We start from the raw sequence: 15,916 nt of genomic DNA, 5'->3' as shown, positions 1-15,916 counted from the left end.
CAAATTCACGTCACATAATTCCTGATACAATGCACTGACAAGGACATCATTACAGTGGTATTTCTGCCAAAAAAAGATAGATTCAATGTAATCATGAGAAACTATCAGATAAACCCAAACTGAGAGTCATTCTACAAAAAACTAATCCATACTCTTCAAAACATTAGTCAAGATAGTCAAAGAAGGCTGATAAATTGTTCTAGATAAAAACTGACTAAAGACTAAATGCAGCACCTATTTGGATTGATCCATTACTAATCAATTGTTGGTTGGGTCCTATATCGGGAAAAATACTATAAAAGAAATATTGCAACAATTGATGGAATTTGAATATAAATTCTGAATTGAGTAATAGTATTACATCACTATTAAGTTAGCTGATTTCATAATTATACAAGATAATGTAAGAAAATCTGTTTAGCAAGTACACACTGAAAAATTATTGCAAAAGGGCACAATATCACTATAATATCTCCAACTTATACTTAAGTGGTTCAGAAAACAAAATACAAACATATATAAATATTCATATATGTGTTTATAAATATATATGTAAATACAAATATAATATAAATAATATTTATATAGTAAAGTGTCATGTATATAAATTTAATTATAAATTTAATAAATACATAACAATTTATCTTATAAAACTTATATACATATATATACATGTAAATATAAAAATAAATTATAGCAAAGCCAAATGAGGCAAATGTGAACAATGGTGAACATGAATTTAAAAATACCCATGGTTTGGGGCACCTGGGTGGCTCAGTCGGTTGAGCATCCGACTTCGGCTCAGGTCATGATCTCAAGGTCTGTGAGTTCAAGCCCCGCTTCGGGCTCTGTGCTGACAGCTCAGAGCCTGGAGCCTGCTTCCAATTCTGTGTCTCCCTCTCTCTCTGCCCCTCCCCTACTCACACTCTGTATTTCTCTCTCTCTCTCTCTCTCTCTCTCTCTCTCTCAAAAATAAATTAACATAAAAAAATTTTTTTAATAAATAAATAAAAATATCCATAGTTCCCTCTATTGTTCTGGCAACTTTTCTCTAAGTTTGCATATCAAACTATAAAATAAATCAAATTTGAAATTACCAAAAACCGGGGCGCCTGGCTGACTCAGTCAGTGGAGTGTGCAACACTTGATCTTGGGGCGGTGAGTTCAGGCCTCATGTTGGGCATAGAGCTGCCTTAAAAAAATTACCAAAAAACAGAATTTTTTTACATGTCCATGATTTTTCTCATGCATAAAACAATGCCTACCACATAATAGGCATTCAGTTTATTAAGTTTATTAAAGGATAGATGAATAAACTTATTTTCTAATGAATATAAAAGCTCTTTGTAAGTTTGGAAAACACTGTGAAACAGTGAACGTTTTATTAAAAATTGGAAATCCAGCATTTATAATTCATACCACATTTTTCAGTCCCCAGATAATCATATTATAATAAACACCATGCAAATATTTTTATCTGATTGGACAAAATTGAGCACATAAATAATCAAGTCAAGTTATCCCCCAATCATTGAGACCCTTCACCCAAGGGGACTTAACCTTTGGTCACAAGGCTAAACAGGCAGTTACTCTCTACTTCAACCTAAACATGATAAATTAGCTCTTAACTCTCTCTCACAGGCTGCACAACTTTGTGTTAAATATTTGACATATTCTCAAAAAGGTTTAAGGATGCCTTGCAGAATAATTTAACATAACATATTCTCTACTTCCTATATGATGATTCTCTCATTTTTACTGCCTGGTGCAACACGTAACTAAATCAGTAAAAAAAATCCAGTTCATGATCCCACCATCCAAACCACTTGGGCCAGAGTGCATGTTTGACTTCATGAGAGTTTGAGAATTGTCAAAAACAAACATCTCAGCATTTGAATAACAAAACATAACAATTTTATTACTATTTTGAGGACTATTTCACAAACACTAGAACACATTTATTAAAAGCAGCTTCCTTGTATCCTGAATGAATAATAACAGAAAAGCAAAACAATTATTTAGTGAGAAAATTATTCTTTCAATATCTGAAACCTACCAAGATTTTTATAAATAATCTGCTTGTCTATTTCTATCAAAATCAATGCAGTTCTTATTGTAATGCATAGCTGAAAGTTTAACAAATTTCAAAACCATGGCTCTGTTTAAGGAAGGAAACAATGTGAGAGATGCTGTCAATATTTATTGATTGCTGTCTTTGTGCCAGACACTGCATTCAATTTGAATATGCAGATATGAAAGATTCAACTTGAGAGTGGATATGGCTCAATAATTCAGGGAAGGTGTCTGATAAAAGCTAGTTTATACCTAGCTGAGTTTTGAAGATTCAGTAAGATCTATGCAGGTAAAGAAAGTCAGGGAAGGCATTTGTGGGAAAGGGAACAGCAAAAGTGAAGGCAAAGAGGTTGGAAAAATATGGATGTTTGAGATATTTCAAAGAGTTTGATAAGCTTGAGGCAAAAGTTGACCCAGAGAGTGTGATAAAAAATGATACTGAATAGTTTATCATGGACCTAATATTAAGGAGCCTAGAATACCATGGCAAGATAGCAAAGATTTGTGATTCTATCCAAGCAACTATGGAAAACCAGTCAGGAAATTGCAACTGAGAGGTGACATGATCAAGTTTATAAGAGAACATTTATTCTCATGGGTAATATTAAGTACATTCAGGATGGTCATAAATTCAATGTAGGTATTTTGAAAGCCTACTAAGTCGATGATTAGGGAGAATAAAACACAGAAGTATAATTTTTTCCCCTTCTGTCCACATTGTCCACCAATAACCCATAAAACTAAAACACCACACACACACACACACACACACACAGGGAAGGTGGCTTCCACTTGGTGATATTGAAGAAAAGCAGTGAGTCTGGGGGACAGGCTTACACATAGAAAAGTTCATTGACCTCTTCCCACCTGAGTCCTCCACACAATAAACACACCATGTCAGAGCCCTGGGTCTTTTTTTTTTTTTTTTTTTACTGAGATATAAAGACATATAATATTGAGTAAGTTTAAATTGTATAGTATGTTAATCTGATACACATAAATTGCAATATGATTACCATCTTAGTAGCTTTAGCTAACATCTGTATCATATCACGTAATTATCATTTCCTTTTGGGGATGAGAACATTTAAGATCTAGTCTTTTCACAACGATAAAGTATATAATACCGGGTTGTTGACTATAATCACTATGCTGCACTTGGATCTCCAGAACTTCCCTTTTGGTTGCAAGTTTGGACCTTTTAACAACATCTCTCCAGTTCTCCCACCTGCCAATCCCTGATAATCATCATTCTATTTACTCTCTGTTTTTAGATTCCACACATAAGTGAGATCAGACAGTATTTGTCCTTCTCCATCTGACTCATCTTGCTTAGCATAATGCCCTCAAGGTCAGTCAATGTTGCTGCAAATGGCAGGATTTCCTTCCTTTGTGAGGTAGGTCAGTAGGCCCCTATCTTTTTATATATCATTGTTCCCAGGTCTCCTTTGGGGGGTGTGAGCAGGCTACCATTTCCTCTGCATCCTGCTGCACAGTTATGCTCTGCAGTGGTTTCCCAGGTAAACTCTGAGATCCAGACTTGGGGTAAAGTTGTGGGAAGCCTCATTTTGACCACAGATTTAAGCTTCATTTTCTAATCTAGCCTTAGCAATAATAAAGCTAATATTTCATTTTTATCTGAATGCCATGTATAATTCTGTTTGATTCTCAGAGAGGTAAATAGATTTCATAGAACTAGATGACCAAAGGTGAAGATAAAGGTGGAAAGGAGACTCAAAGGCAATCCCTCCACACAGGACTCTCTCAACAGCTTCTCTACCACAGTCAGAGCTGTGAGCTCTGAAATTCAGAGAGCTGAAATTCAGTCAAAAGGTCAATGATTAATCTAGTTTTGAAAACAAATCTCTCTCTAACATAGTATCTTTGGTCTGAGTGGATTCAGACAGAAATGCCTTGGCAGGACATTCAGGGAAAGAAGCAGTGCCAGAACATATATCCTTATCCTGCTGTACTAACACAAGGCAAACAGACCTCTGCCCACTTGCTATCCATCACTCTTCCAACAGTCAGTCAATGGCAGGACTGGAGGATCCGGTTTTATTAACACCACATGGTTACTGACTTCCCTGCAGGTAGGCTGAGACTTGGAAACTCCCCACCCCCGCCCCCGCTCACATTAGGGAACTACCAGCAATGATTCACATTTCTGAGAAAAGCTCTGGTAAGACATTAGTATGCAAAAGGAATTTGTTATTTAAAATAAAATTACACGTGTCCGTGACATCTCACATTAATATATATGAAATGAATCTCATTTTTTTCCTTTTTTACCATTATGATTTGAAATCGACATAGAGCCAAAATACAATGTCCTATCATTTGTTGGCTAATATCTTTTCCAGCTCCCTCTGGACCTATGTTCCCATGTTGTGAAATTCAAAACTATCCAAAGAAATTGTGTGCTGTGAGTTGCAATCTTTTCAGATAACTTGCTGACTTCACTATTCTTTTGTTTTTAATAATATTGAGAATTAGGACAAATGTCACAGAACTTATCAACTGAAATCAATGCAGCATTTCAGTAGAGTATGGGAATGCATGACATCTTAATACATCCTGAGGGATAAACCTTTTTAAAAAATACTAAGAGACAAAGACAAGTACTGTATGATATCACTTACATGTGGAATCTTAAAAAAAGTTAAACACTGTAAAAAAACAAGATTAAAATGGTGGTTACCAGGGGATGGGGATGGGGGAGGTAAGAGTGGTAAGATGGTGATTAAAGATACAAACTAGTATTAAACAAGCCATAGAGAACTAATGCACAGACTAATGAATATAAACATTAATATTGTACTATATTATGTAATCTGATAAATATCACTACATTGGCAATCATATATGAATGTACCAAAGTAACATGCTGTATACCTTAAATTTATACAACACTACATATCAAATTTATTGAATAAATTTTTAAAAAATATTAATGTTTAAAGAACTGGGTAAAAACAAACACATGTCCTTTATATATTTAATATTAATAAACAATTCCAGACACAAAACTTTGTTTGCAATACTGACTGAAGGGCATTGATGTATTATATATCCTACTGTTTTTATAGTCTGGAATGTCAATTAACTTAAGAAGTATTTATTTGAACTACTTCTTGCTGCTACTAATATAAAATAAAGATATTTTTTCACATAATCAATTTCTTGACTATTTTTTCACATAAAAGAATCTTTTGTTTGTTTTCCTCCTCAGGAAAGTAGGCATTGAAATGATGTCTTTCTATTTGTCTGCTTTTCCTTTTCTTCTAAGATCACTGAATTTCAAAGAAAGCATTGAATCACCTGGCACATAGTCCTCAATCTATATTTGCTGAATGAATGAATGAATATGATCCTGATTCATCACTGCAAAGGGGAGAGGTAATTGGAGTGAAAAAGATAAAAGAATAACTTCCTTTTAATGAGCAAGGCTCCTATTTTTAAAAGAGAAAGAAAACAGTAGAAAACTAGAGAAGAGTATCACGTAAGAGCTATTTTTTTTCATTCAGACACACACACACACACACACGCACGCACGCACACACACACTAACCCCATCTACATCACGCCTCAAAGCTAAAGTTGGTTTACAAGGAAAGCTGTATAAACAGAAAAGGCAGAATTTTCATATGTGCTTTTTTGTATTCCAGAACACATTGCCCTGGTTATTTCTCTTTACTTCAAACAAAAACAATGTTCAATCAAGAGTCTCTAATATTTAGGAAATAGGTGTTTGGAGAACACAGTCATCTAGTGCTGACATCTATATTACTCAGAGTAAAACATAAGTTAGGAGTCTAGAAAGCAACATCTTTTAAGTTTTTAATAATATATTCACATGTAAAACTTAATTTCAGATTAAAAATAGTATTACTCAATTGACTCCACTAAAGAGACTTTATCAGGTTTGTAATTTGGGTAAATAATAGGCTATTTGTATCATATTTACATAAATTAAATATCACAAATGATTCAGAAAATTTGTAACATTTAAAATGATAGATTAGGCTATATGCTAACTAATTTGGATATAAATTTTAAAAAATAAAAAATAAAATTAAAAAAAATGATAGATTAGGGACACCTGGGTGGTTCAGTCAGTTGAGTGTCTGACTCTTGATATCAGCTAAGGTCATGATCCCAGCATCCTGGGATAAAGCCCCACATTGGGCTCCGCACTGAGCATGAGGCTTGCTTAAGATTCTCTCTCTCAGGAGCACCTGGGTGGCTCAGTTGGTTAAGTGTCCAACTTCAGCTTAGGCCATGATCTCACGGTTAGTAAGTTTGAGCCCCACACTGGGCTCTGTGCTGACAGCTCAGAGCCTGGAGCCTGCTTCAGATTCTGTGTCTCCCTCTCTCTATGCCCTTCCCCCACTCATGCTCAGTGTCTCTCTCTCCCTCTCTCTCTCTCTCTCTCTCTCTCTCAAAAATACATAAACATTTAAAAAAAAGATTCTCTCTCTCTCCTTCTGCCCCTTTGCCTGCTTGCACACTCTTTCTCTTTCTAAAATAAAAAATAAAAAATAAAATAAAATGATGGGTTAAAAGGTTATGCTTACCCCTAGCTTAGCTTTATTACAAACCACAAAGAAATTCTGTATTAGGTTTGGCTAATGCTATGGTCCCTTCTAAAAAGTAAAAAAACAGAATTTTTTTTAATGAAAAATCCCTCTGAAGCTTACAAGGCAAATAACGTCATAAATATATTGATGATTCTGGGCATGTGTCTCATTTACGGCACTTTAAGTTTGTTCTTAGAGAACAGAATTGACATTCAAAAGTGAAAAAACTAGGTAAAAATTAATAAATACTGTATAATCATGTGTATATCTTGATAAAAGTTGGTTTATGAGTAGAAAAACGTCTGAAAAGACATATTTTGTTAGTGATTTTCTTCTCTTTGCTTATATGCTTTTTTCAAATATGTTTTTACAATACGAAAAGTTATACTTAGGTTCAAAATTTATACTAATCATTTGCTAATTGAAAATAAAATATTAGTCACTTTCGTTTTTTGATTTCAAGAAAAAGGCTCACAGTTGTGTGCTCCTGTATCCACAAACAAGAAGACTGAGCTCTGAAAAGCCCTCGGTTCCCTTATCTGAGGCCAGTAGAGCAGCTGCATCTTATGCTCATTTTGACAGTTCAGTTAGTTGCCTCTTTATTCAACAGATGAGTGATGAAGCTCAGCTACATGAATTATAGTTACTTTCCACATTTCTGATTTGACCTAACTTGCTATCTCTTAGCTGTGGATCTCATTCAACTTTTAATTTTCTGTGCTCGGCAGAAATAGACCTTATTGAGGATGTGCACTCCGACCTTCCTGGTAGTGACTTAACTGCCCCTTTGGGAAAATCCAATGCTTTTGAGGAAAGTGGCAATTTGACAATTTGATTGAACATGCTGGTCCATCTAACCTAGAAGAGACTTCAGGCCTAAACTCCAGATTAGAGTTATGTAGTGGTAGTTTAGTTAGGTTTTTATGCTTACAAGAGCAGGATGTTATTTTCTTAGTTAATAATTGAAAGCAATTTTCATGCATTGAGTTCGATGGGCTCCTCAAACTTCACACCAGGATGTGGAAGGGAGATCAGTTTCCTTCACTCCTTTCTTGTCCCCCTCCTCCGTATAATCCCACCACCCACCCAAGAGCATCTGGACACATGCTACTCCAAGGAAAGTCTTCAGAGACTTCACTTCACACCTGGATGGAGCCAGCCATACAGATAATAGTGTCTTTTTATCCCCGTTTAAACCACAGCGTTCTGTGGAAGTGTCTGAGGTGGGTTTTCCAGATCATCTCTGTGAAGTAAAAAGGTGAAGAAACTGAGGCCCCAGAAAATGAAGCGGTTTGACTGGGTGTTTCCATATGGGGGGCTGCCAGCTGAGGGCCCTCTGTGTGCAGTGCTACCAGCCATGGGGGGAGTCAACACTAAAATCCCGAGTGTCTGTCATGGCGTACATAAAGCAGATGGCGACGCCACAATTAACTTGGGCGTCTACTCGCTTCACATTACCTCCTTGCATTTCATTGGCAGAGTACTAAACCAACGCCAGCCAATAATCAACTATCACACAAGCTCCACAGCCAGAGACACAGACAAAACTGGGCAAAAACTCAGAGGTTAACCATACACTCTTTAATTATCTTTTAAAATGTATTTACACTTTTATCAAGAAAGTTGATTTGAAAAGTAATTACTATGATGTTTCTACTGAAAAAAGGAAGCCTCTTGTACACCCTTTCAAACTGTCCCCAATCCCTCCAAAAGAAACCAATTTCAGTTGTCTTTAGCTGTTTCTTCTGGTATTTGTCTCTATATTTCTAAATAACAGACTTATATACCTTTTTCTTCACTTGACAGTTTCAGATATTACCTCTCAGTTTCCTGTAATGAAAGATGAGGATTTAGCTGTTTTATATTCCCACATTCTTTCTCTCTCTCTTCTTCTGTCTACCAAAGCCTAACAGACTGGGATTTTATCAGAGCCTAATTGACCTAGGGGAAGGGAATTACTCAACTTCAGTCCTGTCTAGCCTTGTTATTTCACTTAAGGGTAGGAAAAAAAAAAACAAAACAAAACTGACGAGCACTTGCTTAGGTCATAGCCTGGAGGCAAGGGCCTAATCATTAAGTATAAAAACAATCCCTGTCCCTTCACACCCCACTACCTTATGTTAAGGCTCCTGTATAATAACAGGGGATTATGATGGAGAACAGCACCTTATTGAAGGAGAACCCAAAGGTAACAGGGAAAACAACAAGGATATTAGAGGAAATTTTAGCCCCTGACACCTACAGCTATAGCAAGCAATAAACACAGCATAACTCCTAGGCAGATAAGCAGAAAACTTCACACTAAAGGCCTATTTACTTCAGCTCCTTTTACCTGGTACATCATGTCCAGTTTTCACAAAAATTACAAGGCCTACTAAAAGACAAAAAAACACGGTTTGAAGTGACAGAGCAAGCATCAGAATCAGATTTGGATATGATAGAGATGTTGAGATTATCAGATTAGAAATTTAAAACAATTACAATTGGCATGCTAGGGACTCTACCATAAAAAGCAGGTAACATGCAACATTGGATAGATACTGTAAGCAGAGAGATGAAAACTCCAAAAATGAATTAAAGGGAAATGCTAAAAATCAAAAACACCATAATGCAAATGAAGAATGACTTTGATAAGCTAGCTAGCTCATCAATACACACACTCAACCAAGAACCCGTGTGCTTGAAAAAAAAATGTTAACAGCAACTTCTAAAACTGAAAATCCAAGAGAAAAAAATTTTAAAAATTGGAACACAATATCAAATAAGTGTGGGACAATTACTAATGGTACAATATATACATAATTGGAATATCAGAAGAAGAAAAAAAAGAAAGGAATAGAGGGAATGTTTGAAGTAATAATGGCTGAGAATTTTAAAAAATTAATGGCAGACATAAATCACAGATTCAGGAAGCTCAGATAACACAAAGAAAGATAAAGACCAACCAAAATACAAACGAAACAAAACAAAAGTCCCAAACCAAAACCAACCAAACACAAAACCTACATTTTGGTATATTACATTCAAACTGCAGAAAATCAAAGACAATGAGAAACTGTTTAAATCAGCTGAGGGATAAAATTACATCATATTTTTCTTCATACGAATAAGAAAAGAGTGAAGTGAAATATTTAAACTGTTGAAAGAAAAAACACTAACATAAATTTTCTGTTCAGTGAAATTTCTTTAAAAGTGAAGGAGGAATAAAGACTTTCTCAAATAAAAATTGAAATATTTTTTTTCACCAGTAGATCTATCTTGCAAAAGACATTCTTCAAAAAGAAAAAAAAAAGTGAGATAAGTCAGAAACTTAGACCTATGTAAAGAAAAGTAGAATCTTCAAAAAGGAGTAAATGAAGACAAAATAAAATCTTTATTTTTAATTGATCCGATAGTAGGTTTTTTTTTTTTTCAAAATAACAGCAACAATATATTCAGTGCTTACAACTTTTTGATAAGTGAAATCAGGGACAGTAATATTATAAGGGATGGGAAGGAGGAATTGAAAATGCTCCATCATAAGTTACTTGCACTACCCATGAAGCAATAGAGTATTATTTGGAAGTGAACTGAGATTAGTTGTAATGTATATTGAAAACTTGAGAGCAACCACTCAAAAAAATTTTTTTAAAGTAAACTTGATATGCTAACAGAGGAGATTAAATAAATCATACGAAATGCTCAATTAAAACCAGAGAATGAAGAAAAAGAGTGAAAGAAAAAAAAAGAATCAAAAACCAATGCAACAAATACAAAACAGTAAAAAATATGGTAGAGATTATTCCAACTGTATCAATACTCACTTTAAATGTCAATGATCTAAATATACCAATTAAAAGACAGATTATCAGAGTGAGTAAGAAGGAAAGATCCAGTTATATGTTGTCTATAAGAAGCTTACTTTATTATTTTTTTTTAATGTTTATGTATTTATTTTGAGAGAGAGAAAGAGAAAGCACAAAGAAGGGACAAAGAGAGAGAATCCTTCTGTCAGCACAGAGCCCAATGCAGGGCTCAGTCTCATGAACCATGAGATCATGACCTGGGCCAAAATCAAGAGTCAGACACTCAACTGGCTGAGTCACCCAGGCACCCCAGGCAACTTTATTTTTTTAATGTTTATTTATTTATTTATTTATTTATTTATTTATTTATTTATTTTGAGAGACAGAAAGAGAGTAAGAAAGTATGAGTTGGGGGAGGGGCCGAACGGGGGAGGAGAATCCCAAGCAGGCTCCCTACTGTCAGCACAGAGCCTGATGCAGGGCTCCATACTTAACCACTGGGATGTTTAACCACTGAACCACCTAGGCACCCCAGAAGCCTACTTTAAATTTTAAGCAACAGATAAATTAAAACTAAAGGAATGAGGAGATATATACCATGATAAGACTAGTCAAAGAAAGCTGGAGTATCTATATAAATGGTAGAAAAAAAGACTCAGATCAAGGCAAATTATATGGATACAGAGAGGAATTACATAATGATAACAGGGTCAATTCCCTAAGAAAATTAACAATCCTTAATATATATGGTCTAACAAAACAGTATCAATAAAAACTGATAAAATTTCAAGGAGAAAGATTAATCTACTTTCTAGGTGGAGACTTCAACACTCTCAGTAACTGACAGATCCAGCAGGCAAAAATTCTGTAAAGACAGCTGAACTAAAAAGCAACATCAATCATCTGGATGTAATTGACATCTAAGTGACACCCAACAATAGCAGAATAAGCAGGGGAACCAAGACAAGCCACATTCTGGGTCATAAACACAATGAGTTTTAGTGAAACAAATTTAAAAGAATGGGAGTTATCCAAAGTTTGCTTTCAGACCACAATGTAATTAGACTACAAGTCAATATAGATAGTTGGATAATCCCAAAATACTTGGAGATTAAACAACACACTTCTAAATAACACATGGGTTGGGGCTCCTGAGTGGCTCAATTGGTTGAGCATCCAACTCTTGATTTTTTCTCAGGTCATGATCCCAGGGTTGTGGGGGTTGAGCCCTGCATCAGGCTCCATGCTGAATGTGGGGTCTGCTTAAGTTTCTCTCTCTCCCTCATGGTCTCTCTATATATATCTAGAATAAATTAAAAAAAAAAACTATACAGTGGTCAAATAAGCAGTCTCAGGAGACATTTAACAAAATTTTGAATTAAATTTAAATGCAAATACAACTTATCAACATTTGTGGGATGTAGCAAAAACAGAGACTGGAGGGATATTTATAGCATTTAATGCATATATTAAAAAGAAGAAAAATCCAAAATCAATAATATAAACTTCTACATTAATGAGCTAGAAAAAGAAGAGCTAATTAAATACAAAGTAAGCAGAAGAAAATATATAATAAAAATTAGAGCAGAAATCAATGAGATTGAAAACAGAAACCAATGGAGGTCAACAAAACTAAAAGTGACTTCTTTGGAAAGACTAATAAAATTGATGAACCTCTAGTCAGGTTAACTAACAGAAACAGAGAAAACACAAATTACTAACATCAGAAAGAGGGGACATAATGACAGATCTTATGGACATTAAAAGAATAATAAAGGAACAGTATGCACAACTTTATACCCACAAATTTAATAACCAAGATGAAAGAGATTAATCCCTGAAAAAAAATCTACCAAAAATTTTTTTATAAATTTGTTTTAATGTTTATTTATTTTTGAGGGAAAAAGAGCACAATCCAGGGAGGGGCAGAGAAAAGGGAGACACAGGCTGAAGCAGGGTCCAGGCTTTGAACTGTCAGCCCAGAGCCCTAAGCGGGCTCATACTCACGTGCTGTGAGATCATGACCTGAGTGAAGTCAGACGCTTAACAACTGAGCCACCCAGGTGCCCCAAAAATCTACCAAAACTTACACAGAGATAAATAGACAATCTCAATAGGCCCATATCTATTAAAGAAATTGAATCAATAATTAATAACATTTCAAAACAAAAAGCATTAGGCCCTGATGGGCTCACAGATGAATTCTACCAAACATTTAATAAGAAAGTTACACCAATTCTCTACAATCTCTTCCAAAAAATAGAAGCAGAGGGAATACTCCCTAACTCATTCTATGAGGCCAGCACTACCCCAATACCAAGAGTAAAGACATTACAGGAAAGGTAAACTACTAACCAATATCTCTCCCGAACATAAATGCAAAAAGCTTCAACAAAATATTAGCAAATCAAATCCAAAAACATATATTAAAAAAAATTACACCATGGCCACATGGGATTTATCCCAAGTATAGTATGCAAGGCTGTGTCAACATTTGAAAATCAACAGATGTAATCCATCATATCAACAGGTTAAAGAAGAAAAATATAATGTAATTCTAGCAATAGATGCAGAAAAATAATTTGACAAAATCCAACACTCTTGATAAAAACTCATATCAAACTAGGATTAAAGGGGAACTTCCTCAATTTGATAAAGAACATTTATAAAATCCTACAGATGACATCATACTTACTGATGAGATGTTTTCCTGCTATGATCAGAAACAAGGCAAGAATATCTCTTCTCACCACTCCAACATCATACTGGAAATCTTAGCTAACACAATAGGGCAAGAAAAATAAATAAAATGTATAATGACTTGGAAGAAAGAAATAAAAGAAAGAGCTAGATTGAAGGCAAAGAAGAGCAGGAAAAACAGAGTAGGATTTGCAGATATGGAATTTGGTTTTAGAAGGGAGCACTTTGAGTATGCCTATGATCTGGGAGGAGGAACTTATAGACACAAAGATGTTTAAGGTAGGGAAACAGAAATAATGATCCACAAATCAATGACCCTCTGAAATAGCAGGGAGCGGGATTCAGAGTATTGGTAAAGGAAGATACAATAATTTATGTTCAAGTTAAATATCTCCCAAATTGTGTTCACACAGTCCTTAACAAAAGCAGTAGAAAGCAATAAATGGGTTAATTACTCTCTAAGATTCTGGGGATTTCCATTTAAAAAATCCACCCTAGGCTACCTATTTTCATATCCTAAAAAAATTATTTTTTTTCTCTCAGCATCTGTAGAAATACCCATTCAAAATTCCATAGAATTCTATAGAAGTATTATTTTTTCCCCATCAACAACACTCTCTTATCTGTCTTTATTAGGGATAGTTAAACTACAAAGTCAGAAAAATTGACATTGTTCAGATATTATTTCTAAGCTTCTCTGGGATTCCTAGATAAAAGATACTGGAAATGAAATAGAGCAATCTGCTCTCTAGAGGTTAGTTTTCAAATACTAATATTATTCTGTAAGATAGATAACAGACAGAAATAAAAATAAAAGGGCCTCTGGGAACTGAAATCAGATTTAGTCATTCATTTACTCTTTTGTTAATTCATCAAACACTTGTTGAATAATTATATCATGAGCAAGATACAGTGCTACATGCTGCAAATACCATGGGGAAAAAGCAGCCTCTGCCACATGGGGTTTATAGTCCAGCAAAAGAGATAATGATATAACAGAATACCGCAGGGTATCCAGAGATACAGAACAGTAACTCCCATTCCCATCACTCCATGACGAAGATAGCAAGATAGAGATCCTGGAAAGCTGTCCAAGGAATGAAACTAAACTAATATTTAGATGATAATGTTTCTAGGCTAAGGTGGGAAAGATTGTGAGGGGAGAAACAGAGAAAGATGTTGTTTTAGGCAAAGAGAAATAATGAGATGAGCTAAAAAGAACCCAATGCATTTGAGGAATCAAAAAGGAATGCAGTCATTTATTTTTTCAAAAATATTTATTGAACCCTTAGAAGGCTGGGAATAGAGCCATGGGCAAGACAGAAAAGGCCTCTGCTCTTCTAGTGTTTACAGTTTGGTGGGTCAAAATACATTTGAGGCAGAAGAAATAGTCAAAAACTACAAGGCCTTGATTTGTTTGAGGAACAAAGAATGGGCCAGGGCTGGAATGTATGACCAAGTGAGATCTACAATAAAGAGGGTTTTCAGCAGAGGATATATATAATCTGATTTATATTTTTCAAAGGATGGCTATTATGTTGGAAATGGATTATAGAGAGGTGAGAATGAAAATAAGAAAATAAATTAAAGGATATTATAATCAGCCAAGGCAGAGATAATGTTTGCTTGGTTTAGAATGGAAGCAGTGGAAATGACAAAATGTGATTGGATTTGCAACACAAATTTTCGGATATAGAGTTGACAGTACTTGTCAGTGATTCAGGAGGCATGAGGAACTAAGGGCAAAAAAATTATGTGGCTGGAATTTAAAGGAAATGATAAGGCTGGCATGAAAGCTGAGGATAAGAAGAAAAACAAGAGCCAGTTTATGAGAAACATGTATGTCTTATTAGAGTCTAAATATTAATACTAAGAACAATAAGAATCCATTGAAGGATTTTAGGCAGTATCTTGCTTTGAGCAGATATATATTTTTGAAAGGTCATTTTGGTAGGAAAATTTTTATTCAAAATAGCCTCAAAACCTATAAGACACTCAAGAAAAAGCCTTAAAATTTTATAAAAACTTGTGTGGAGAAAAACATACAGTGTTATTAGAGAAGATTTTAAAAAAAAGACCTAACTAAATAGAGAGATATACCATATTTACAGACTAGAATATTCAATATCATAAAGATGTCAACTCTCTCCCAAGTTAATATGTAAATTCAGTGCTATTACAATAAAGATCCCAAAAACTTATTTTTAGGTAACTTACCAATATGATTCTAAAATTTACATCGAAGAATGCTGCAATGAACTCTCTTCATTTTGAAGAATAGTGTAGAGGCTCAGGCCCTTCTAGATATCAAGACTTACAAAAAAGCTGTAGTAATTAAACTATGTGATAATGAATACCGTGAGAAAAAATAGACTGATTAACCAGATAGAGAACTCAGAAACAGATCAGGCCTAAAAGGAAAAAAATATCTACTAATGACATTAAAAGAAAGGAAGGAAGGAAGGGAATGAGGAAGGAGGGGAGGAAGGAAGGAAGGAAGGAAGGGAGGAAGGAGGAAGGGAGGCAAGAAGGAAGGAGGGGAGGAAGGGAGGCAAGAAGGAAGGAGGGGAGGAAGGAAGGAAGGAGGGAAGGAAGGAGGGGAGGAAGGAAGGAAGGAAGGAAGGAAGGAAGGAAGGAAGGAAGGAAGGAGGAAAGTGACTTAACTGATACAAGGTAGTGGAATAATTATTTATTCACATGGAAAAATTCAAATAAAATTAGATCCCTAGCTCACACTATGCACAGTAACCAAAGGGAAAAAAGGAAACAAGGGTGCAA

At 35.0% G+C, this 15,916-nt stretch overlaps 1 long non-coding RNA gene across 1 annotated transcript in view; it reads right to left on the bottom strand.

The window, feature by feature from the left end:
• LOC113600938 (uncharacterized) overlaps window positions 1-15,916 on the bottom strand; it is a 185,867-nt gene that overhangs the window by 129,463 nt on the left and 40,488 nt on the right. The window lies entirely within an intron of this gene.

Source organism: Acinonyx jubatus, chromosome A1 (genome assembly GCF_027475565.1).
Source record: "Acinonyx jubatus isolate Ajub_Pintada_27869175 chromosome A1, VMU_Ajub_asm_v1.0, whole genome shotgun sequence".
Lineage (NCBI taxonomy): Eukaryota > Metazoa > Chordata > Mammalia > Carnivora > Felidae > Acinonyx > Acinonyx jubatus.
This window is presented reverse-complemented; position numbering and strand designations above follow the sequence as displayed.